Source organism: Camelus dromedarius, chromosome 18 (assembly GCF_036321535.1).
Source record: "Camelus dromedarius isolate mCamDro1 chromosome 18, mCamDro1.pat, whole genome shotgun sequence".
NCBI lineage: Eukaryota > Metazoa > Chordata > Mammalia > Artiodactyla > Camelidae > Camelus > Camelus dromedarius.
This window is the reverse complement of record NC_087453.1, coordinates 22560289-22584250: the sequence shown is the minus strand read 5'-3', so window position 1 is coordinate 22584250 and position 23962 is coordinate 22560289. Positions and strand designations below refer to the sequence as shown.

Here is a 23962-nt window from a genome sequence, read left to right as displayed (position 1 = left end):
TGGAACCTGAATTTGTTACTGTTATGTGGCAAAAGGGACTTTGAAGATGTAACTGTGGTATCCTAAGATAGGAAGATTATCTTGGATTTCCTAGTAGATCCAGTCTATTCACCTGAAAGCAGAGAACTTTATCCAGCTGGAGCTAGAGAAATCTGAAGCACAAGAAGGACTCAACCTGCCATTACTGGAGGGGGCCACATGGAAAGCACAAGAAGGAATGTGGACAGCCCCAGCTGACTGTCAGCAAGGAAATGGGGACCTCAGTCCTGCATCCACAAGGATCTACATTTAGCCAACAATCTGAGCTTGAAGTCAGATACCCCACCCTGCCACTGAATTCCCATCAGTGAACATAGCCCTATGGACACCTTGATTTTTGGCCTTGCGACCCTAAGCAGAGGATCCAGCCAAGTCTACCTCACTTCTGGCCTATAGAAACTGTGAGATAATATATTGTTTTATGTTTGTGATAGTTTGTTACAGCAACAATAGAAAACTAATTAGAAGGGTTTTGCTCATTTTATTTAAGAATCTTTGGGGGTTTCTTTTCTGGAGAACAAAGGGAGCCAAGATTATTCTGTAAAGTAATTTGGTCCTGGAAGACTTCACAGAATAATAGTGTTGAGTGGAACCTACACTTCTTCTTAGATGTATAAACATCCTGTTAGTGTCATTAGATGCAATTTGAAGGGGCTAGATGGCCAGCTTGGTAAAATGTAGATTCTAGAGTGCTAGGCCATTTTGGTAGAACTTCTATAAATTGGTGATTCTTCCATGCCTATAATAAACATCTTGGATAATTTCTTTATTTATTTTTATTGGCTGAATAAAACATTGAATTTGTGACAACTCTTAAAACTCTTTAAAGACTTTTTTTTCCTGTTTTTTAGAAGAGATGGAAGTGATTATTTTATAAATTTATAGCCACCTATATTTAGTAGCCTGTCTTTTTACACCTCCCACCCCAACCCAAAGTTGTTCTAAGGTCTTTTCCCTATGTCTTTGTCATTTGAGGTTAATAATAAGATTTGGGAATCATAACTGCAGAGTGGAGCTTTTTGTTGTTCAACAACATGCTGTTGATTAGAATTCGTAAAATATGGACTCTTAACTTTAGTGAAGGGGGCTAAAGAGGATGGAGGAAATAAAGACAGTTTCTTTTTGAGTTAGTTACCTGAATACAAAATTAGAGCATTTCAGGATGTGAAGGACTTTTGTGATTATCTGTTTGACTTCTAGGTTTAGAGTAAAGGAAATTGGGCCACATGAAGTTTAAGTGGCTAAACCAAGTATCTCAGCCCTACAGCTGGCCTAGAATCCTGGCTCAGGCAATGGAGATTCATGGCTTTTGAAATGTATTCCCTATGTACCCGTGCCTTGTCCTTTTCCTAGGTTGTACCTTGGATAGGTCATCTCTCTGTGCCTCAGTTTCCTCATGGGGTCATTGTGAGGATTAATCGAGATAATGCATGAAACACATTTAGCATAGTACCTAACACAGTAAGTACCCAAAAGTTGTTAACTATTATGATAATTGTTTTGACAACTGTATGACAACTTTTGCATTAATATTGTAGTACAATTTGCACAAGTTCAGAAACTGAGAATGGTATGATTTGACATTGGATTAGGTAAGGAATTGACATTTTAAGGTAATAATAATGCTTGGGATACTTGATTTAAAATGAGAAACTGAATTTGATCCTTGGTCTGTCACAATTCATTGGGTGACCTGGGCCAAATTTGTTTCTCAAGAGTGTTAGTGTGTTCATATACCTAAATTTCTTTGAACTCATAAGACGGATAATTTCAAAAGTAGTACTGTTATCATTTAGTTGTTTCTTAATAGAAATCTAGGCCAGCTAGCTTTTCAAATGAAGAAAGTCCTCTAGGATTATTAAGAGAAGGAACTGCTGTCATTTTAATGAAAGATATATTTACATTGGGTTATAGACAACTGATAGTTTTTCTTAAATATTTGGTATGCTCCAGAGTAGATTTCAGGTGATATAGTTGTTGACCAAACACACTTTTTTCCTTCACATTACAGAAATCAAGGATTGAGTCTTTTTTAAGTTTAAGGTAAAAGAATTTACAGTATCATGCTAGGAGTGATGTTTCACTGGTTTCTACAAAGTGTGTATCTTTCAGCCTTAGACATAAGAAACCTGCTAAGCAACAGTTACTATGGTGGGTATAAGCTTTTTTTACATTAGTAATAATAGTGTTTTCTTATATAGAAAATACTTTGTTATCTAAAGTGAAGGTTTTAGTATTAAATACAAGGTACACTTCAAATAATTTTTTATAATTTTATATGTGTCACATCGTAAATGCCCTTATATTGGGCACTTTGTTCTTTTTACACTTTCTGGTCTTGTGGATTTTTCTGACAAGTTTTTATTAGCTGAAACATTTTAATCTGCTTGGAAAAGTGAACACTTGAAATTTTTCTAAAGTTATGACTAATGCACTAACGGGCATTTCTCAGTTTAGCTACCTTACTAATGTTCTGTAAATTTTAAGAAAGCAACCTTGTTAAAAATAAATGGGTAGATTATTTTCCTAAAAATTTAATTATGTCATATCAGAGAGTACAAAATAGCCATTTTGGGCTATTGAATTTATAAACAGTGTTACTCATTCAATAAGCCCTTTGAGTGCCTGCTACGTTTCAGGTAGATGCTGTGCTAAAGATCTCTAGATTGTCCCTGACCTCAAGCTTACAGTTGAGTGATACTTTGTAATAATGCATATATCATTCCACAACTTAGTAGCTTTCTGAGGTGTTTCTTACAAAAACTCCCATTGGCTTTGTACCTTACGTATAGTTTCTGAAACAGCTACAGAAATGTAATAGGGGATGAATTGAGAATTTCTCATTCCTAATGGAATTCTTGAACTGAGATTGCTGGTGGCGGGGATGGTTGGGGAAAGAAGGCAGCAGGAGAGTTGGAAAGAGCTCTCTACCTTTGGAATGAGAGACCAAGTTTGAGGAAGTTTACTTAACTTCTCCCAAGCCTGGATTTTGTCATCTCTCCAATTGGGATAACTACCTTGGGCAACTTACTTATTAGCCTTTTGTGTGTTCGTTCATCTGTAAAATGGGAATCAGTACTTACCTTAGAACGTTCTTGTAAGGATTAATGACTAAAGCATCACATAATGTTATCTAAGGGTTACTGTGAGGATTAAAGGAGATAATTTATAAAATGCCAAGTGCTTTTCCCTTCCCTTTTAGTGAAGACTGTGTTCATTGCCAATGCTGTTAGTCTTTACTCTATTTTCTTTTTTTCTGCTACCAGGAGTTCTTATTTTTTAATGAGGCCTTCTGACCTGTACTTCCTGTTTCTGGTGTGGCCTGCTGAGTTGGTAAGGTACTGAATTGCTGCCACTTAGGGTTGGGTCAGTATGTAACTTGTGCCCAGTGTAGATTGCCTCAGTTATTCATCTATGGTGTACATTGCCAGAGTGATTATCTAGCCTTAGTGAATCTAGGGTTCTCTTGCTTCTGAATAGAGAAGTGAATCTTCCCATCTCTGACTCTGGGAAAGTTCAAGGTTTGTTCACCTATAGACTTGTGACCTGGGATCAGAGTTCTTATTCCCAGTGGTTCTTTGATCACAGCTTGGGGATTAACTTGTGTATTGTGTGTTAGGAATAAGTTTGGAGGAGAACTTCCTGTATTAACATCTTCTCTGTGTCCTGTTGTCTCAAGTAATCCACTAACTTTCTTAGCTTTCTTTCCCCTGTATTCTTAAATCATACACTCCTTAAGCAGAACAGGAACCTGTCTTTATCAGTATTTCACAGTGCTCTGTGTATTTATGACTCTCTGTAGAATGACTTCATATAGCCATCTGCCTTGGACTCTTCCATCTTTTCAAACCTGATTTTGTATACCATTTTGGCCTCGTGGCCACCCCATTCAGATAAGAGAATAATGACAACTCCAGATTGTTGAAACTTGCAACACTCACCCCTTACCTAGCCTCTAGATTTAAAGCAACCCATTTCATTGTAGTATTTATGGTAGGCTATTGTTGAATCAGTGTGCAGAATTGGAGAAACAGTGTTGAATTAGTGAAAATAATCTACTTAGGCTTTGAAACCCAAACAGACTTAGGTTCAAACCTGGACTGTGCCACTTAGTAATCCTATGACTTTTGGCAGGTCATTTAACCTCTGAACCTATGTTTATTTCTAAAATGAATATAAATCTCATACTATGGTTTATAAGAAGCATTCAAATAATAGTTATTACATACATAGATGCTGGATTGTACTTTAGATTACTCTAGGTCTCAAATGAAATTTCCTGTCTTATGGTTCCAGAGAGTTGTGGCTAATGGAATGAAGTTTCAGATTGTGACTTCATTTTGTTTGTGTTGCCTGATAAAAAGATACACAGATGATAATTTCTTTGCCCATAATTTATTTTATTTTGTATTACTGGAGGCAATACTGTACTTCAAACTTCTGTCAAGTATTTGAGATAAAACTGTGTTAATCCAAATCAAACTGCTTGGGTTTTCTTATAATACTTACCTTCATTGAAACACTTCCCACTGTTGCTATGTTATTTGTGTAACACTGACACTTTGATTCCTTTTCTGGCTTAAAGGTGGAGAAATGAAATTCACACAGAGGGCCCAAATGCTAATGTTTTTTGTTATTCCATACTTGCTAGTTTGTTTTATCGAAATGCTTGAGTGTACCGCCTGTTAAACAAGAATCTTGTAAATTTTGTACATGGAAATAAAAATAGAAGGCCCAGTGATACATTAGAATTATAATGTCTTAAAAATCCTGTGGGTTTGTGCAGGCAGTAACTTGATAACTTCATGAGTTATCAGGTATTATTATGAATATTTATATTCTGAATTTAGACCCTTAACAGGACCAGAAAAAACTTATATTATTGGTTTTGAACAGATAGTTTTCTTGCTTCTTCAGTGTGTACTTGGAATGTTGGGTTTTGAAGGTTGGATTGGGTATGGGGGACTATCAAGGAGCTAATTGTTAACCTTTTTGACCTGTATATTTTTCCCCAATTAAAAAAACAAAAACAAAAACAAAAACACCATTACTATATGGCATTAATTTGATAGATGAGAGAGAGTATTGCTGGCCGTGATTACCACCTGAAGTTGAGACCAGAAGGGAGAATCATTGTAAAGTGGACGAAAAAAGATAACTTCATTTAATCTTACATTCATTTACACCATTAACTTGTTTTCTCTTAGCTTATTCTTTTAAGCTAGGGTTAGGAGGTTTAGTTTGTGTTTGTTTGTTTGTTTGTTTGTTTTTGTGCCAGTGACCTCCAAATAGATGATCTCCCAGGAGAAATGGTTGCTTATTAATGGTGTATCTGTACTATACTTGAAAGCTGTAAAAGGTGATTGCCTGTCTAATGCGAGTTATGAAATAGTTTTCTCAGCCTACTGCATGGATTTTGACTGTTCAACTCAAGTTTTCTTTAGGTTATTTAAATCAGAATTTTCCAGCCATTGTATTATATCAGGGGGAGTTACAGAGCAACTGAGAAACTGGTCCTCTAAGCCAATGACCTTAGTTCCAAAAGTCTTGATCATTTACTTCCGTGTGCCATACAAATACTGTTTTCTCTTTGGTTTTGACTTTTTAAAAGGCTGTAAGCACTAATTTAGAAAGTTCAGTAATTGAGTATCTTTTAACAGTTTTAAGATTCAAGAGACTGCCAATTTTAAAATAATCTTGACTTTAGAAAAGACCATTTTTAAATTTATCTCTTTTGACTGTCAAGTAATTCTCTTTCCACATATAATTCAAGGGATATACTTTAAAATGTTTAGATTCTAAATGATTAAAGTTTGGACACTTGTAAAGAAATTTGAGTTGTTATATTTTTAAGCAGTATTGTGAAGCAAAAATAAAGTTCCCTTGTATAAAACTGCTGTCGTTACCCAACTGATTCTGAATGCCACTGTATCTTTTCTGAAGCTGACATTTTGTTAATCATTCATCAAGCGTGGGTCTCATGCTGGAACATAAATGGAAGCCTAGGATACATTTTCTTCCTCTCTTCCTTCAGGAAAGAATGGGATATACTTAACTTGAGAAATTTTAATTGTTTAATATTTACGTAAATTATCAAGTTAACCTTTTAAAATTGATATTTTGCAATGTTGAAAGTGTACCTTTCCTTTTGTCTCACTTGGAGATTCTTAATTCTTCAGGGGTTTACAGATTACCCCAAGCCTGTAATGAAAGCTACAGACCTGTTCTTCAAAAAATGTACCTGCACATGTTACTTTGTATATACTTTAGGGGGTTCATGGATCTCTAATCTTATTGATGAACTCCATTTTGAAATAATTTGTATAATCCAAATAATAGTTTTCCCTTTTTATTATTTTTAATACAGTAATATTTGCATGATTTATCATTTGTCACAGTATTCTTTCAACAAGTATTTCTGAACCACCTTCTATATACTAGCTTCTGTGATAGACTCCTGAGGATGCAAAGCCACTATTCTCTGCCCTTGGAGCTTTGTTTAGTTAGGGCAACAAATACGTAAACAACACAGTGACAGTACTTGAAGGAGGAGGTAAGCAAAGTGTGCTGTTGAAGTACAGGGGAGAGGTCTTGACCATTAGAAATTTTTGGTAAATCTGTCGTAGGTTCTGTATTTCTTAATTGGCAAAAATTACCTTGTGAAACTCTAAGGTTTGTTTTTTTTTTTAAGTTCTGATTGGGCTAGTAATGGAAACTAAATCAAGGAGCAAATGGTCTTAAATTGATAGCTTTAATGTACTTGCTGTTGTATCTGATAATGCTGAACATTTTCTTTGCCCATATTTTTCCCTAGTTACCTTTTTAAAATACGTAGTTTTTAAGTTGTATATTTATACATTTATATATTTAGTATAGAACAGGAATTGCTAACTGAAATTACTGCAGGAGTTGGGCCGGTAAAATAAATGCATAGAGCTGTCTGGGTTTACCTGTGTCATCTCCACTGGGTTGATCAGCAGATCCAAGTGAATTTGTCAGTGCAGGAATGCAGAATCATTGTTACCAGAAAGGCAGACCTGTTTACCTTTTCTCTTTCTTATGAGACACTGACAGTTAAATTTTTTTTAAACACTATGTGGAAAAGTTGTATAAGAATGTTCATAGCATCATTATTCATAATGGCCATAAAGTGGAAACTACCCAAATGTCCATCAGTTGATGAATGGATGAACAAAATGTGGTATATCCCTATAGTGGATTCAGCCATAAAAAGGAATGAACTACTGTAAAGCTGCATCATGGATGCACCTTGAAAATTTAAACGAAAGAAGCCAGACATTGCAAAATTACATACTGTGTGATTCCGTTTTTATCAAACGTAGGATAGGCAAATCCATAGATACAGAAAGCAGATTGCTGGTTCCTGGGAGGTAGAGGGATATTAGGAATGACTGCTATGGGGTATTCGGTTTCTTTTGGGGCTGAAGATAATGATCTGGAATCAGATGGTGCTGATGGTCACACATTATAAACATGCTAAAAAACCACTGACTTACACACTTTAAAATGATGAGTGTGATGTTATGTGGATTTTACCTCAATTTTAAAAATTGAAAAAAAAATTACTCTTTCAGACAATTAGGACATGTATGTCTGCTGTACAGCAGGATAGACAGGCTGTAAATCTAGACAGGGTTTTTTTTTTAATCACTACCTCTCTGTGACATTATAGAAATTACTCAGGTTCACCTGTAAAATGGGAAAAAGGATTACCTAGGTCTTGGACTTGTTAGATTTAGGTGTTAAATATAAATCCCAAGGAGCAGTATAGGCATAGGCATTCACATTTCTTTAGAATCCAGGCATTAGGCAGATAATGTTTGCTGCCCTCAGTTCCAGCCTATTTTCTATTGTTGGCAAGTCTTGGGCAACCTACCATATTAATTGTTGCTCACCTGCCGGGAGTATGGTTGTCTCCTGGGTAACTTACCTCCATGACAGTGAAGGAGAGAGTGGGAGAGGGTATTAATCCTTATATTCTGCAGTTTCCTCAGTGTAATCAGATAGGTTAAATGACAGATCCAAGGTCATATTTGGTCTTAGTGGCTTCATTGGTCTTTCTACAACCTCATGATGCATTATAAAGCCAAGTTCATGTTTTTCAGTAATGGACTACTGAGCTGTTTCTGTAGCTCTGTCAAGGATTGTCTGGCACTGTGCTCATCACATGGGTAGATCACGTGGCCTCGTAAAAGCTTATGGCTCCAAAGAAACGTCTCTCACACATATTGACTAGCTTCTCATTTCATTGGGAAGTGATAGTATGACTGTTTTACCTCTGTTGTTAGTGATGGGAGTGATAACATTTACATGCAAGACCAAAGAGCATCTTTGAGATCAGCTACAGATCAAATATCCGTAATACAGCCAGGCTGCTCTTCTCAATTTTGAAGAGGAATGGGTCCATATGTAAGCAAGTTTGATTTTTGCCAAAATACTGTCTATTACTGTCTTGATATTCAATTCATCAAATATTTATGGAACATACCAACAAGCCTAGGCACTGTGTTAAATACAGGGCAATACCAAGAGAAACAAATCATGGTCTAAGTCCTTGAATTAATAATCTAATTTTAAAAAATCTAATGAGTGAGAAGTGTATAAACAAAATATGAGATAACATAATCAGTATATTTGAATGCTTTGGCCCCAGAGAGGAAGTACTTTGGTTCATTTTGGACAGGTGTGGAAAGGCTTCATAAAGAAACAAGACATGAAACTTGCTGCTTCTTGAAGGGTGAGTAGGATTTCCCCTAGAAAGCAGTACTGGAGGGTGTAAAGTATAAAGGCACAGAAAAGAGGGGAAACAACGTGTTCAGTAATCATTTGCTTAACATTTTTAGTTTTTAACTTTTAAAAAAATGTTCTAGAAATCTTAAGCTATGCAGTGGGAAGACATTAGGATAGAATGGAGGTTGTAAACTGATAGCCAGTTACAATACTGACTGAAATGGAAATGGTTATGGGATTATTCAGGATTTTCATTTCTTGTATCTGTTTGGGTAAGACTTTTTCCTCTAGGAATTTCAAATTTCCTGCCAAAAAGTTGTTCTCTCATGTTATTCTGTGTTTTAGGATACAGCATGTGATAGAATTTTTTTCCCTTTTTAATTTTATTTTTTAGATTAATATATTCCTTTTTGTATGTACAGTTCTATGAATTATAAGACACAGATTCAAGTAACCACTATCACAACCAGGATACAGAACAATTATATCATCTCCCTTATGTTACCTTTGGTAGTCATACCCAGCCTCCCACCCCTATACTCTGGCAACCAGTATTCTCAGTTACTGTAGTTTTATATTTTTCATGAATGTTATGTAAATAGAATCAATATGTAATGTTTTGAAACTGACTTCTTTCACTTAGCATATTGCTTTTGAGATTCATTGAAATTGTATCAATGGTTAGTTCCTTTTTATTGTTGAATAGAATTCCATTGTATGGATGGATCACAGTATGCTTATGTAGTTAAGACTCTTTGGTGATTATGGATAGAGCTCCTTTAAATGTACGTGTATAGGTTTTTATGGACATAGTGAGTGGGATTGCTGGGTTATAAGAAAAATTTTAACTTTATAAGAAATTGCCAGACTTTTCCAGAAGGGCTTAGCTGTACCATTTTGCATTCCTACCAGCAGTGTAAGAGTATTCAGTTGTTCCACATCTTCTCTATCACCTAGTTTTGTCAGTATTTAACATTTAATTTTGAAATAACTTTAGACTTACAGAAGAGTTGCAAAGATAGACTCTTCATATACTTTTACCCAGCTTCTCCTAATGTTAACATATCACATAACCATGATACTTAATTAAAACTAAGAAATTAACATTGGTACAATGCTCTAAACTATGGACTCTATTTGGATTTTACCAGTTATATCCTTTGTCTGTTCCAGAGTACCACATTACATTTAGTCATATGTCTCCTTAGTCTCCTCCAGTCTATGATAGCTTCTCAGTCTTTCCTTGATTTTTTGAACATTGACACTTTTACAGAAGACTGGTGAGATTTGTAGGATGTCCTTCAATTTAGGTTTGACTCTTATCATAATTAGATTATGATTATGGATTTTTGAGAATGCCATGGCGATGGCATGCTCTTCTCATTACATAGTTAGGGTATATGATATTAGCATAACCCATCTTTAGTGGTGTTTAGATAGTGTCTGCCAGGTTTCTGGCTTCTCCACTACAGAGTTACTATTTCTGTTTCCATACTTATTCATTAGAAGGGCTTTCCTTAGTCCAAACCACCTTCAGGAGAAGGAACATTGAGCTCCACCTCCTTGTGAAAAATCATATCAAATAATTTGTGGATGGATGTTAAAACCATCATAGTAATTAATGAATATCCTGGAGGAGATACTTAGAGGTTATGCAAATATCCTGTTCTCCTAAAAGTTTTAATAACCAATTTTAGCATTTGTCAGTGAATCTTGCCTGCGGCAATTACTGTACTGATCTAATGGTAAATTCTATTTCCTTTTTTCATTCTATATATGTAAGTTAAATTCTTGTGTAAGGAAAATTCTTTAAATTTATTTAATCATTTATTTACTATTTAATCATCATTTATATATTCTGGACTCATGGATGTTTATTTTATTTGGGGGGGCTACAATCTAGTATTATCATTACATTTTATTGTTCAGATTCTCCAAGCTTTTGCAATTGGAGCTCTTTCAGGTTGGCTCCCATGTCCCTTTGACTACAAGATTTGCCAAGCTATAATGTATTTTTTCTGCCCTGATCCTAGACTCAGCCATTTCTCCCAAGAGCCCTTGTTCCTTTTGTTGGAGAAAGGTATTAAGAAATCAAGATTTGGGCACTAGTTATTTTTGTTGCTACTTACTGGCACTGATTCTAGGTGCTCGCAGTGCTCAGAGCTAGAAATTTGCTTCCAGTGATGTCTTTGTGTTGTATGGTTTTATGGGTTTTGACAATACTTAGAGTAATAAATCCACCTCTACAGTATTAGAACAGTTGCGTTACCATGGGTCAACGACTCATGTTCTCTGTCTTTATAGTTCCGCCTTTTTCAGTCTGTCATATAAATGGAAGCATATAGCAGCTAGCTTTTTGGATTTGGCTTCTTAACAAATAGGTTTAAGATTCATTCATGTTGTGCAATAGTTTGTTTTCTGTTGTGTGATTATATTGTGTATCCATTCACCTATTCAATATCTTGGTTGTTTCCAGCTTTTTTGCAATTATGAATAAAACTGCTATTAACATTTCCATACAGGTTTTTGTGTAAACATAGATTTTCAGTGCACTTGAGTAAATAACTAGGAATGGGAATGCTGAGTTATATAAGTGTTTAACTTTATAGTCAGCGGCCAAACTTTTCCAAGATTGTTATACTGTGTTGCATTCCTATCAGAAATGAATTAGTTTATGTTACTCTGCATCCTCACCAGCTTTTGGTTTCTTAATTTTAGCCATTTTAACAGTTGATTGCCACATCACCCAAATCTGGGTGACAGTTGTATTCCTCAGGGTCACCTGATCCACAGTGGATGATCAATGTGTTAATAGCTGCGTAGTATATCTCATTTCAATTTGACTTTCCCTAAGGGGAAGAATATAGCTCAAGTGGTAGAGTGCATGCTCTAGGTTCAATCCCCAGCACTTTTCTAAAAATAAAGTAAACCTAATTACCTCCCCCACCAAAAAAATTAATCATTCATTCATCCATTCATTCATTTGACTTTCCCTAATGACTAATAATATTTGTTCTTTATATGCTTATCCACGTATCTTTTGTGAAGTGTCCAGATCTTTTGCCTGTTTTAATTGGGTTGTTTTCTTATTGTTGAGTTCTTTATATATGATACATGCAAGTCCTTTATCAGATACATGATTTACAAATATATTCTATCTGTGGCATTTCTTTTTATTCTGTTTACAGAGTCTTTCACAGAGCAGAAATGTTTTAATGTTGAAATCCAGTTTTTCAATTTTTGCTTTTATGGATTGTGCTTTTGGAGTTATGTAAAATACTCTGCCTAATACCATGTCACAAGATTTTCTTATGAAGGTTTGATAATCTTAGGTTTAGATCCACAATCCATTATGAGTTATTAGGTGTGAGGTTTAGATTGAAGCTCAGATTTTGCATATGGATGTCCGAGTGTCCCAAAACCATTTACAGAAAAGATGATCCTTTCTTCATTGAAATGCTTTTTAACTTTGTCAAAAATCAATTGGCCATATTTGTGTGGGTCTATTTCTGTACTCCATTCTGTTCTGTTGATTTATGTTTTATCCCTTTGCTAATAATACAGTTTTAATAACTGTAAGCTATGAATAAATAACTTAAAATTAGATAGTATGATTCCTCCAGCTTTATTTTTCTTTTTCAAAACTGGTTTGATTATTCTAGTTCATTTGGATTTTTAAATCCAGTCTGACAGTCTTTTGTCTTTTACCTGAATGATTTATTTCATTTATATTTAATATAATTAGTCATTTTTCCTCTCTGTTTCTAATATTCTGGGGTTTTTTCCTTTTGTTTTCTTACCATTTTTTGGATTCTTCCTATCATTCCATTTTCCCCCTATGGTATTTTTGTTCCATAAGTAGATACCACCATAAATGTTATAACTTGGAGCCCTAACTTGTCAAATTCTAATGTTAATCATTATTCAATATTTGAACTTTTCCATAAATTTTGCTCTTTATTTTCCCTTTCAACTCATGCCTTCCAAGTAGAATTATTGTTCTTTATTTTCTTTCTTTAGAGATATTTACTGGATATAGAGTTTTAATTTGGCAGGTTTTTTTTTTTTTCCTTAGCACACTGTTGGTATTAAACTGTCTTGGCCTCATTGTTGCCTTTGGAGAAGAAACAACTTCTAATATTGCTTTGAATGCAATTCATCTTCTCTGCTTGCTTTTCAGATTTCTCTCTCTTTGGCTTTACTTCTGTTTTATTGTATGTTTAGTTGTGAATTTCTTTTTTATTGATCTTGTTTGGAATTTGTTGGCTTCTGGAATGTGAGTGTGTAGTTACTTCTGGGAAATTCTCAGCTGTTAACCATTTCAGCTATTGCCTCTGCCATGTCCCATTTTCTCCTTTTCTTCCAATACCAATTAAAAGTATATCAAACCACTTCACAGTATTATTATTCTCTTATTTTTTCATAGTTTTGACTTTTCTGCTACACTGTGGATAATTTCTAGCCTATTTGCCAGTTCCTTAGTTCCTTTTCTCTTCATCTTTGTTGAATCTACTCTTAAATCGATCCATTTCAATTATTTTTTATTTCTGAAACTTCATTCTTCTATGTTTTGGAATCTGCTCTTTTTTTTTAATTTTTTTTATTGAGTAATAGTCATTTTACAATGTTGTGTCAAATTCCAGTATAGAGCACAATTTTTCAGTTATACATGAACATACATATATTCATTGTCACATTTTCTTTTTTCACTGTGAGCTACCACAAGATCTTGTATATATTTCCCTGTGCTATACAGTATAATCTTGTTTATCTATTCTACATTTTGAAATCCCAGTCTGTCCCTTCCCACCCCCCACCCCCTTGGCAACCACAAGTTTCTATTCTATGTCTATGAGTCTGTTTCTGTTTTGTATGTATGTATGTATGTATGTATGTATGTATGTATGTATGTATTTATTTATTTATTTATTTATTTATTTATTTATTTATTTATTTTTAGATTCCACGTATGAGTGATCTCATATGGTATTTTTCTTTCTCTTTCTGGCCTACTTCACTTAGAATGACATTCTCCAGGAACATCCATGTTGCTGCAAATGGTGTTACGTTGTCGGCTTTTATGGCTGAATAGTATTCCATTGTATAAATATACCACATCTTTATCCAGTCATCTGCTGATGGACATTTAGGCTGTTTCCATGTCTTGGCTATTGTAAATAGTGCTGCTATGAACATTGAGGTGCAGGTGTCATTTTGAAGTAGGGTTCCTTCTGGATATATGCCCAGGAGCGGGATTCCTGGGTCATATGGTAAGTCTATTCCTAGTCTTTTGAGGAATCTCCATACTGTTTTCCACAGTGGCTGCACCAAACTGCATTCCCACCAGCAGTGTAGGAGAGTTCCCTTTTCTCCACAGCCTTTCCAGTATTTGTCATTTGTGGACTTTTGAATGATGGCCATTCTGACTGGTGTGAGATGATACCTCATTGTAGTTTTGATTTGCATTCCTCTGATAATTAGTGATATTGAGCATTTTTTCATGTGTCTATTGATCATTTGTATGTCTTCCTTGGAGAATTGCTTGTTTAGGTCTTTTGCCCATTTTTGGATTGGGTTGTTTGTTTTTTTCTTATTAAGTTGTATGAGCTGCTTATATATTGTGGATATCAAGCCTTTGTTGGTTTCATTTGCAAAAATTTTTTCCCATTCTGTAGGTTGTTTTGTTTTATTTATGGTTTCCTTTGCTGTGCAGAAGCTTGTAAGTTTAATTAGGTCCCATTTGCTTATTCTTGCTTTTATTTCTATTGCTTGGGTAGACTGTCTTAGGAGAACATTTTTGAGATGTATGTCAGGTAATGTTTTGCCTATATTTTCTTCTAGGAGGTTTATTGTATCTTGTCTAATATTTAAGTCTTTGATCCATTTTGAGTTGATTTTTGTATATGGGGTAAGGGAGTGTTCTAGCTTCATTGATTTACATGCTGCTGTCCAGTTTTCCCAACACCATTGGCTGAAGAGACTGTCTTTATTCCATTGTATATTCTTGCCTCCTTTGTCGAAGATTAGTTGCCCAAAAGTTTGTGGGTTCATTTCTGGGCTCTCTAGTCTGTTCCATTGGTCTATATGTCTGTTTTTGTACCAATACCATGCTGTCTTGATGACTGTAGCTCTATAGTATTGTCTGAAGTCTGGGAGAGTTATTCCTCCAGCCTCTTTCTTTTTCTTCAGTAATGCTTTGGCAATTCTAGGTCTTTTGTGGTTCCATATAAATTTTATTATGATTTGTTCTAGTTCTGTGAAATATGTCCTGGGCAATTTGATAGGGAGTGCATTAAACCTGTAGATTGCCTTGGGCAGTGTGACCATTTTAACAACATTGACTCTTCCAATCCAGGAGCATGGGATATCTTTCCATTTTTTAAAAATCTTCTTTAATTTCCTTCATCAATGGTTTATAGTTTTCTGTGTATAATTCTTTCACCTCCTTGCTTAGATTTACTCCTAAGTATTTTATTACTTTGGGTGCTATTTTAAAGGGGATTGTTTCTTTACTTTCTTTTTCTGTTGATTCATCATTAGTGTAAAGAAATGCAACTGATTTTTGAACGTTAATCATGTAACCTGCTACCTTGCTGAATTCTTCCATCAGCTTTAGTAGTTTTTGTGTGGACCTTTTAGGGTTTTCTATATATAGTAACATGTCATCAGCATATAGTGACACTCTTACCTCTTTTTTTCCAATTTGAATCCCTTTGATTTCTCTCTCTTGCCTGATTGCTGTGGCTAGGACTTCCAAGACTATGTTGAATAGGAGTGGTGATAGTGGGCAGCATTGTCCCAGATTTTAGTGGGAAGCTTTTGAGTTTTTCACCGTTGAGTACTATGCTGGCTGTAGATTTGTCATATATAGCTTTTATTATGTTGAGATACGTTCCCTCTACACCCACTTCGGTGAGAGTTTTTATCATAAATGGGTGTAGAATTTTATCAAATGCTTTTTCTGCATCTGTTGAGATGATCATGTGATTTTTGTCCTTTCTCTTGTTGATGTGATGTATTACATTGATTTGCGTATGTTGAACCACCCTTGTGTCCCTGGGATGGACCCACTTGATCAGGATTTTTATGTGCTGTTGGATTCTATTTGCTAATATTTTGGTAAGGATTTTTGCATCTGTGTTCATCAGTGATAGTGGTCTCTTTTTTGGTAGTGTCTTTGCCTGGTTTTGGTATCAGGGTGATGGTGGCTTCATAGAATGAGTTTGGGAGTATTCCCTCCTTTTCAGTCTTCTGGAATAGTTTGAGAAGGACTGGTATGAGTTCTTCTTTGTATGTTTGGTAGAATTCCCTGGTGAAGCCGTCCAGTCCTGGACTTTTATTTGTAGGGAGGTTTTTTGTTGCTAATTCTATTTCATTTCTAGTGATCGGTTTGTTCAAGTGTGCTATTACTTTTTAAAGTACCCTGTTCCCTGCAGATATTTTGAAGCTTCTCTCATTTCTATAAGTATAGTCAACATAGTTGTTTCATAGTTCGAGTCTAAGATCAGAAGTCTCTGGATTTTTTCTGTTGTCTGTTCTTTTTCTTCCAGTTCTTATTCTTGGAGTCATTTCCTTCAACACCTAGTTGTCTTTTATTACAAGCTGGATGTTGTATTAATACAACAAAATTATTTGTAGGAATCATTTGAGGCCCATAGCAAGGTATTTTTCTCTGCAGAGCGCTTGCTCATGTCAGGTGTCTATGGACATCACTGATCCAGGGACCACCTTAAAACAAGCTTCAGATCAAATATTCCCTCTGTAGGGCTATAATTCTTCCGTGAATCTTCCACTCTCCCATTCACTCCTTCCATAAGGTTTTAGCTCTCTGAAGTCTCAGCTTATTATGGAGAAGGTCTCTTTGTCCTTCCGTCCTCCCTCCCTCCCCCCTCTCTCCTCACCTTGTGAGAACCCCAGACTTTAGTTTCTGTCAGAAACAAAATTCTAATTTTCAGTAATCAACAAAGACTGTTTGGGCTTCCTTGCTTGCTTATCTTCTCTGGGTTCTCATTTTCTTTTCACTTTTGACTGTGTACTTGTCTGTCTTGTTTAAGAATATGAGAGAGAGATGGGGGAGAGGGGAGTGTGTGTGTGTCTGTGTTTAATTTTCTCTTTGATTCTCAGTGGGAGAGTTGACCTGAATATAAATAACCTAGCCTGCCATTACTGAAAACAGGAAAATTACCTGGAAAGTCCTGATTTCTTACTTTGAAATCTGAAAAGCACTCACACTTTCAGGAATTGTCTACACTCAATAGCTGCTTATCCTTTCTAGGTATTTTGCTTTGCACCTCAGCAGTAGAAACTAATTTGTTTGAGGAGTGGAGAAAGGAAGAGAATGAGATCTAAATTGCAATGATTGTGAATTAATAATTGTTTGGGGGAAGGGCACACACACTAACAGTCAAGTAGAGTACACTAGTGTTTTCCAAATCAGATATAGAGGTTGCTGCTCTGATTTGCTTCTTACAGAGGATAACAAGGTGTGCTAGCCTTTGGTCATTTTGGGGTACAAAATTATAGGTCTTTAAAATTCCTAACTGCTTTAAGTATTGTGCTCTATAGTTTCTTGTTTTAGTGTTTTTCATCTGAATAATTCCTATGCATCCTTTAAAACTGAGCTTAGATGTTATTTCTTCACTGACTGCCTTTCCCCAAACATTGAGGTACTCCATAAGTATTTGTTGAATGAATAATAGGTTGGTTGGTGACTTAAATTCCCTTCAATGCCTGCAGAGCACCCTGACTCAATTCTTTCAAGCACTGATCACTTGAGATTTTAATGGTCTGATTTTTTGGTTGTTATTGTTGGAGGGCAGAGTTACTTTCTTTATTCTCCAGGGTCTAGAGAAAGGATCCTTTCCTGGCAATCAAGCACAGATTTCCTGGTACATAATAAGTATTCAATAAATGCTTAATGAATGAACATTGTGCTCTTGATTTGAAAGGAGGAGATAATTGGAAATTAAGGGCAACTGTGGACAGTTAAAACAAGTAATTCAGATAGTATTAACTACTTATGCTTTTTTTGTGTTCATTTGGCCTTTTAAGCAGTGCCACTTTAAAAAGAGAAAGGGCAAGTTTGTATGACTGAATGTTTGTCTTTGCTTCTACGACTAGGCAAAAACATACATAGTTATACTCTCCTTGAGTTTGTTCCACAAATTCTGCATCTCTCTTACCAGTTTATGCTGCCTGATTGCTAAGAAGAGTTAATTCTCTGCAGCAGTACTTCAGAGGTTTTTTTTCCTCATACAACTGCTTTTCCTCTAAACAAGTGGTCCTAAATCATGTACTCAATGCAGTATAAGCACATTCCTCATTTTTTACTGTAGAACTCTTTGTCCTTTCTGGATGAATATGAGATCTTGTTTATTTACTGTGGTTGATCTAGGGATGGTAGGGGGATTTCTTTTCTTTTCTTTCTTTTTTTTTTTTTTTTAAAGATCAAGGCCTTAATAAACTTTACGGTTGAAAGACCTAATAAACATTAGGGTTAAAAAACTATCACAGCTTGAAAATAAACTTAACTTTTTTAAGTTCCAGAATAATCTTTTCCAGTTCTAATACTGGAGAGTTGATCTATAAAAATTCATTAGTACAAATGATGGTTAGACTTGTGCAGTTTCTGATATTGGACCATTTACTAAGCCTCTGATTTTCTTTTTAGTTGCCAGATTGAAAAACAGAAATCATACGGAGTAGAAGAGATTAGAGGGAGAAACCGGCTGAAGAGGGCAAGAGGAGTTTTTATTGAAATTAATTAGTTCTGTTACATTCATGTCAAAAAATTTGATTTTGACAGCACGTATTTTAGCCTGATGATTTAATGAAGTTTTTGTTTCCTTGCATTTTATTAAAGGATGGGTCACACAGAGCCATGTAATTGGCTTTGGTTGTGTGATCTGACTTTAGTAGGAAAAATTTTGTTGAGAAGATAATTTTTCATAGTTGATTAGTTGGCTTCTGTTATGCTAAGCATTGAACAAGCCCTAGCCATGTCTTTATTCATAGTCAGTCTGAGGGCTTTTCAGATAGACTTAGTGATCTGAAATTGCTAGCCACTGAAGTTACATCTCCTTTTATGCGCTACATGGGGACAGTAAGGACTAATTAGTTCATTTAAAATGAAAATTATTAGGAAAGGTAATCCTTTTTCTGTAAGTCATTTTCTGTAAGTTTTCTTAAGATATACTTGTATTATGAATGATGGATAGGAGAATTGACCTTCAGGATATCCAGGACTCAAGCACTTTTCCCAAGTTTCAGATAAGCTGTTGTAAAAATTGCTTAGCTAAAGTTTCTCCAGTATTCTCTTAATTTTAATTGTTTTGGGGGGAAAGGACAAATCTTAACTGTGGCCCTGTTATTTAATAGAAGAAGCTATATAATATTGTGGGGGCGAGTTGAAAGAGAGTGAAGGGGAAACTACTCAGGAACCCTTCAGTTGGTCTTTCAATTTTCCTAGCTATGTACCAGATGACCTGAAGTGTTTTGCTTGTATTGTATGTTTTATGACGGGGAGATAATTAGATTTATTCATTGATTTCTGCTTGGAGGAGGTACTGGGGATTGAACCCAGGACCTCTTGCATGCTGAGCATGTGCTCTACCACTTGAGCTATACCCTTCCCCCAACCTGAAGTGTTTGGGGGCACCCTGCCTTTTGGAGGCAACTTCGTTTTCATAACATTGATTTGATCGATGAATAATATTTACTGAACATCTTGCAAAACACAAAACCTTGAGCTGGGTACTGTAAAGTGAAAAGATAAATCGGATAATGGATCTTGACTTCAAAAGCTAAGGGTCTAATAAGGAAATTTAAGGTTTGAAGTCCACTGTATATGAGGTAGAAAGTGATAAGTTTTATAGAAATGAGAAGACTTGTACCTTGAAAGCCAGCCAGCTTGGCTTTGAATCGTAGCTCCATCTTTACCAGATATTCTTGATAAAGCTTCTGAATTTACTGTTTTCTTATGTGTAGATTAGGGAATGAAATACCTGCCACATAGAATTTGGGGAGAGGTGGGTAGATTATTTAAAACTGAAAAGCTCTTTTGGCTCATGCTTCTCATATCCAATTGCCTATTCAGTGTCCAGTACGTCAAAGAGCCGTTTTAACCTTATATTCAACACCTGACTTGTGAGTTCTCTTCCAGAATGTTTTCTGTCTCCATGAACGGCATTGACAGTCTCCCTAGCCAGAAATCTGAAAGTCACTTCCACTTTTTACCCCATTATCCATTCCATCCAGAGCTATTGATTTTATACCATAAATTTTGCCTGTCAGATTAGTTCACTCATTAGTTCTCCATTGCTACCGCCATAGGCCAGATCTTCACAATTTCTCACATACACTACTGTTGATAGCTTTCTGTTTCCCTGAATCTGTTCTTTCTGCCTGTCCCGCACCTACCAGAATAAATTTATTTAAAATAAATTTTATTTATTTAAAATGTATATATGGGTCATTTTCCTGTTTAAAACTCTTCAGTGAGTTTTCATTATCCTTAATCTGCAGATAAAATCTTAAAAGCATATTCGTCTCATCCGTGTTCTGCCTTGCTCGTTTTTATATCCCCAAGGCCTATCATAGTACTTTTTCATAGTAGATGCTCATATATTTAAGGGGTGACCGAAGGAAGGAATTTCTGAAAGAACCAAATCTATAACTGGGAAAATTAGGCTGTCCTTTTGTTTCCTTCCTGTTTGGTTTCATGTGAATATGCATACACATTTACAGCGGTACAGGTAAAATACTATTTCTGAATAAAATAAATGTTTATCTTTTTTTTCACATCTTCTTTTTACCCTGTCCTGTCACCCTCCTTCATCTGTCCTTGCACCATTTAATTTATCTGAAATTGCTTAGCTGTAGTTCAAGAACCCCCTATTTTCTTCTCTCCACATAATTAATGAAGGTCAACCATTTGGAATTCGTGTGAATTACTCTCTTACTGTAAGCAGACTATTTGGTGTGCATGACAGTAAAGTAAAGCACCTCTTTGGGGTACTGCAAAACAGCTAGTTGTCCTCCCAGTGGAGACTCAAGTTCACCAGTTCATAAATTAGGTCCCAGCTGATGAGGCACAAAGCTGCAAAGGTCAATCAAACAAGTACTTGAGAATCTCAAGAGTTTCATTAGTGAATAGTCTTGCTCTGCTCTTAGAGAATGCCAAGGCCTTAAGAGAGCAGAGGAAGGCTGGGTGATAAGAGTATGATAGATACATGAGCTAGTAAATGGGAGTTGGGGAATATTTTCCATATGAGTCAGATGATTTCCAGGGAGAAATGAGGTCTCATTTTGTAATGACATGTCCACCCATGAGTTGGCCCTTAAAGGCTGGGCACTTTCTTATTTCATATTCATAGCTTGTTGCATTTAATCCCAGTTGTTAAATTTGTGCTGATTTTACAAACTTATTGAGCTCTAGGGGAAGGGCTTTGAGATCCACAGTTAAATGGTATCTTATAGAATATCAACAAAGAATAAAATACATATAAAGGAATATAGAGACTGAAGAGAAAGATACTGTTTCAGAGAAGAAGGGAAGAATTTAAAAGTTTATTGTCATTAAAAGTCATAAATTTCTGGGGACAGTATTTCTACTGGTTTAATGCTGTCGTATATACTCTTTTGGCTGTTTGTGCACATGTGCCTTTATGCATCTCCTTAATGTCTTTTGCTGTTGTCAGTGCAGGGATAATAGTCACCAAAAAAGTCCTACAATACAAATGACCTTACATCTTTGGAAAGAAGAAAAGTTACAGTAAAAGTGTCTGTTTTTTTTGCTTGTTTGGGGTGTGTGTATTTTTAAATAATTAATCGATATTAGGTAAAGATAAATTAGGTTTTTATCACCTATGTTGTTTTTATAAAACCAAAGATAAATATTTGGAAATAATTTGAAAGAGTCTTGATTCACTTTTTATTAAGTATTTGAATAATTTTGTTGTTTTCTGGCCATCTAAATTGTATATGTATGAGACCCCAGAGTTGAACAGAGGCAGGTTGCAGGGGTTTTATGAAAGGGAGAATTCTAAGTAGACACATGGATCTTTTGATCTCATGTATTGTGTGAGGATTGAGTGTCACTGTCTGTCACAATTCTGGAGTATAGCATTAACCCTCATCCCAGTCTCTTACTCTTTCTCTGAAAGCTTTAAGCCACTGGAACCATGGACATAAGGAGACATCACTTCTGGCTTATCTTTCGGTATGGTAGCTAAGCTCCAACTTAAATGCAGCATTGGAAAGAACATGCAGATTCTTGTAAATGGGTCTCTCAGAGCTCTCAAATAGGCACAGTTCTAAACACTTTATACTTACTAACTCATTGAATCTTCACCACAAACCTTAAGGTAAATATAGTTGTCTCTATTTTTATAGTCTGGTTGAATGTCAGCTCCTTCTAGCTATGTCCTTTGGCAAGTTACTTAACCTTTCTTGAGTTTCCTCATCTGTAAAATGGGGATAATGGTAACTTCCTTACCATTTCCTTGTGTGGTAAGGATTAAACGCTTGTAGATGTTAACTATTGTTATCTAACTAGTTTATGATTACATGGAAAAGAAAGATTACTGTCAGAAGAATCAGAAATTTGGTTTCTGGTCATTATTCTGCTCTTAGTAGCTATGTGATTGTAGGTAAATTTTCCTCGTCTTGAGCCTCACTTTCTTATACCCATTTTTTAACTTTTTATTTGGAAGTAACTTCATATTTATATGAGACAAAAATAGTACAGATATGACACCAAAAGCAAGATAAGACAAAATAGAAAAATTGGGCTTCATCAAGATTAAATAATTTTGTGCATCAAAGGACACCATCAACAGAATAAAAAGGCAACCCACAGAAGGGGAGAAAAATATTTGCAAATAATATATCTGGTAAAATACTAATATCCGGAATATATAAGGAACTTCTACAACTGAATAACCAAAAAAACCCACAATTAAAAAATAGACAAAGGACTGAAATAGTCATCTCTCCAAAGAAGACATATAAATGACTGAAAAACACAAAAAAATGCTCAGCATCACTAATCATTAGGGAAATACAAATCAAAACCACAGTGAGATACCACTTTATAACCATTAAGAAGGCTGCTATTTAAAAAAACATATAAATGCTGGGGAGGACGTGGAGAAGTTGGAACCTTGCTGCATAGCTGATGGAAATAGAAAATGATGCAGTCACTGTGGAAAAGTGTGTGTTGGTTTCTCAAAAACTTAAACACAGAATTAACATACAATCCACAATTTCACTCCTGGATGTATACCCAAAAGAATTGAAAGCAGAAACTCCAAAGATATTTGTACACTAATGTTCATAGCAGCATTATTCACAAAAGCCTGAAGGTGGAAACAACTCAAGTGTGTATTGATAGGTAGACAAAATGTGGTATATACACGCAGTGGAAATATTTAGCCTTTAGGAAGAAGGAAATTCTGGCACATGAAGACATGCTAAATGAAATGAACCAAATGTAATATGACAGATAGTCTTCAGTTCCACTTATGTGCAGTACCTAGAGTAGACAAACTCAGACAAAAAATAGCACAGTGGTTATAAGGAGCTGGGAGGAAGGAATTGGTATTTAATGACTCAAGAGTTCCAGTTTGAGATGATGAAAAACCTCTAGAGATAGAGGGTGTGATGGTTGTACAACCATGTCAGTGTACTTTCAGTACCACTGAACTGTACACTTAAACATGGTTAAATTGGTAAGTTTTACGTATATTTTATAATTTTTAAAAATACATGTTTCATCACAAATAAAAATAGTACAAAGAACAACTGTATCCCCCTTTACCCAGATTTACCTGTTGTAATATTTTACCCCATTTGCTTTATCATGTGTGAGTGTACTCTTGCATACACCTAATCTACTATCTGAATTCCAGTTTTGTCATTTGATCTGATAGTATTGTTCTTTATAGTGTTTTCCCCCCTTCTAGTACAGAATACAGTCTAGGGTGGGACATTGTACTTAGTTGTCATGTCTCATAAGCCTTCCCTTAGCTTTTATAATATTGACATTTTTGAAGAGCAGTGTATTACTCCCCATCCCCACCCTTTTTTTAATAGAAGCATCCTTATTTTCTGTTTGTCTTTTCCTTGTCATTAGATTGAGGTTCCACAGTCTTGGCCAGAAAATGTGTAAGTG

At 35.4% G+C, this 23962-nt stretch overlaps 1 protein-coding gene across 1 annotated transcript in view; it reads left to right on the top strand.

Annotated features, from left to right (window-relative positions):
• The window catches only part of CSNK2A1 (casein kinase 2 alpha 1), a 50587-nt gene that overhangs the window by 3676 nt on the left and 22949 nt on the right, over positions 1–23962 (top strand). The window contains 1 exon segment of the mRNA XM_064475802.1: positions 3306–3377. The gene's annotated coding sequence lies outside the window, so the exon portion shown is untranslated.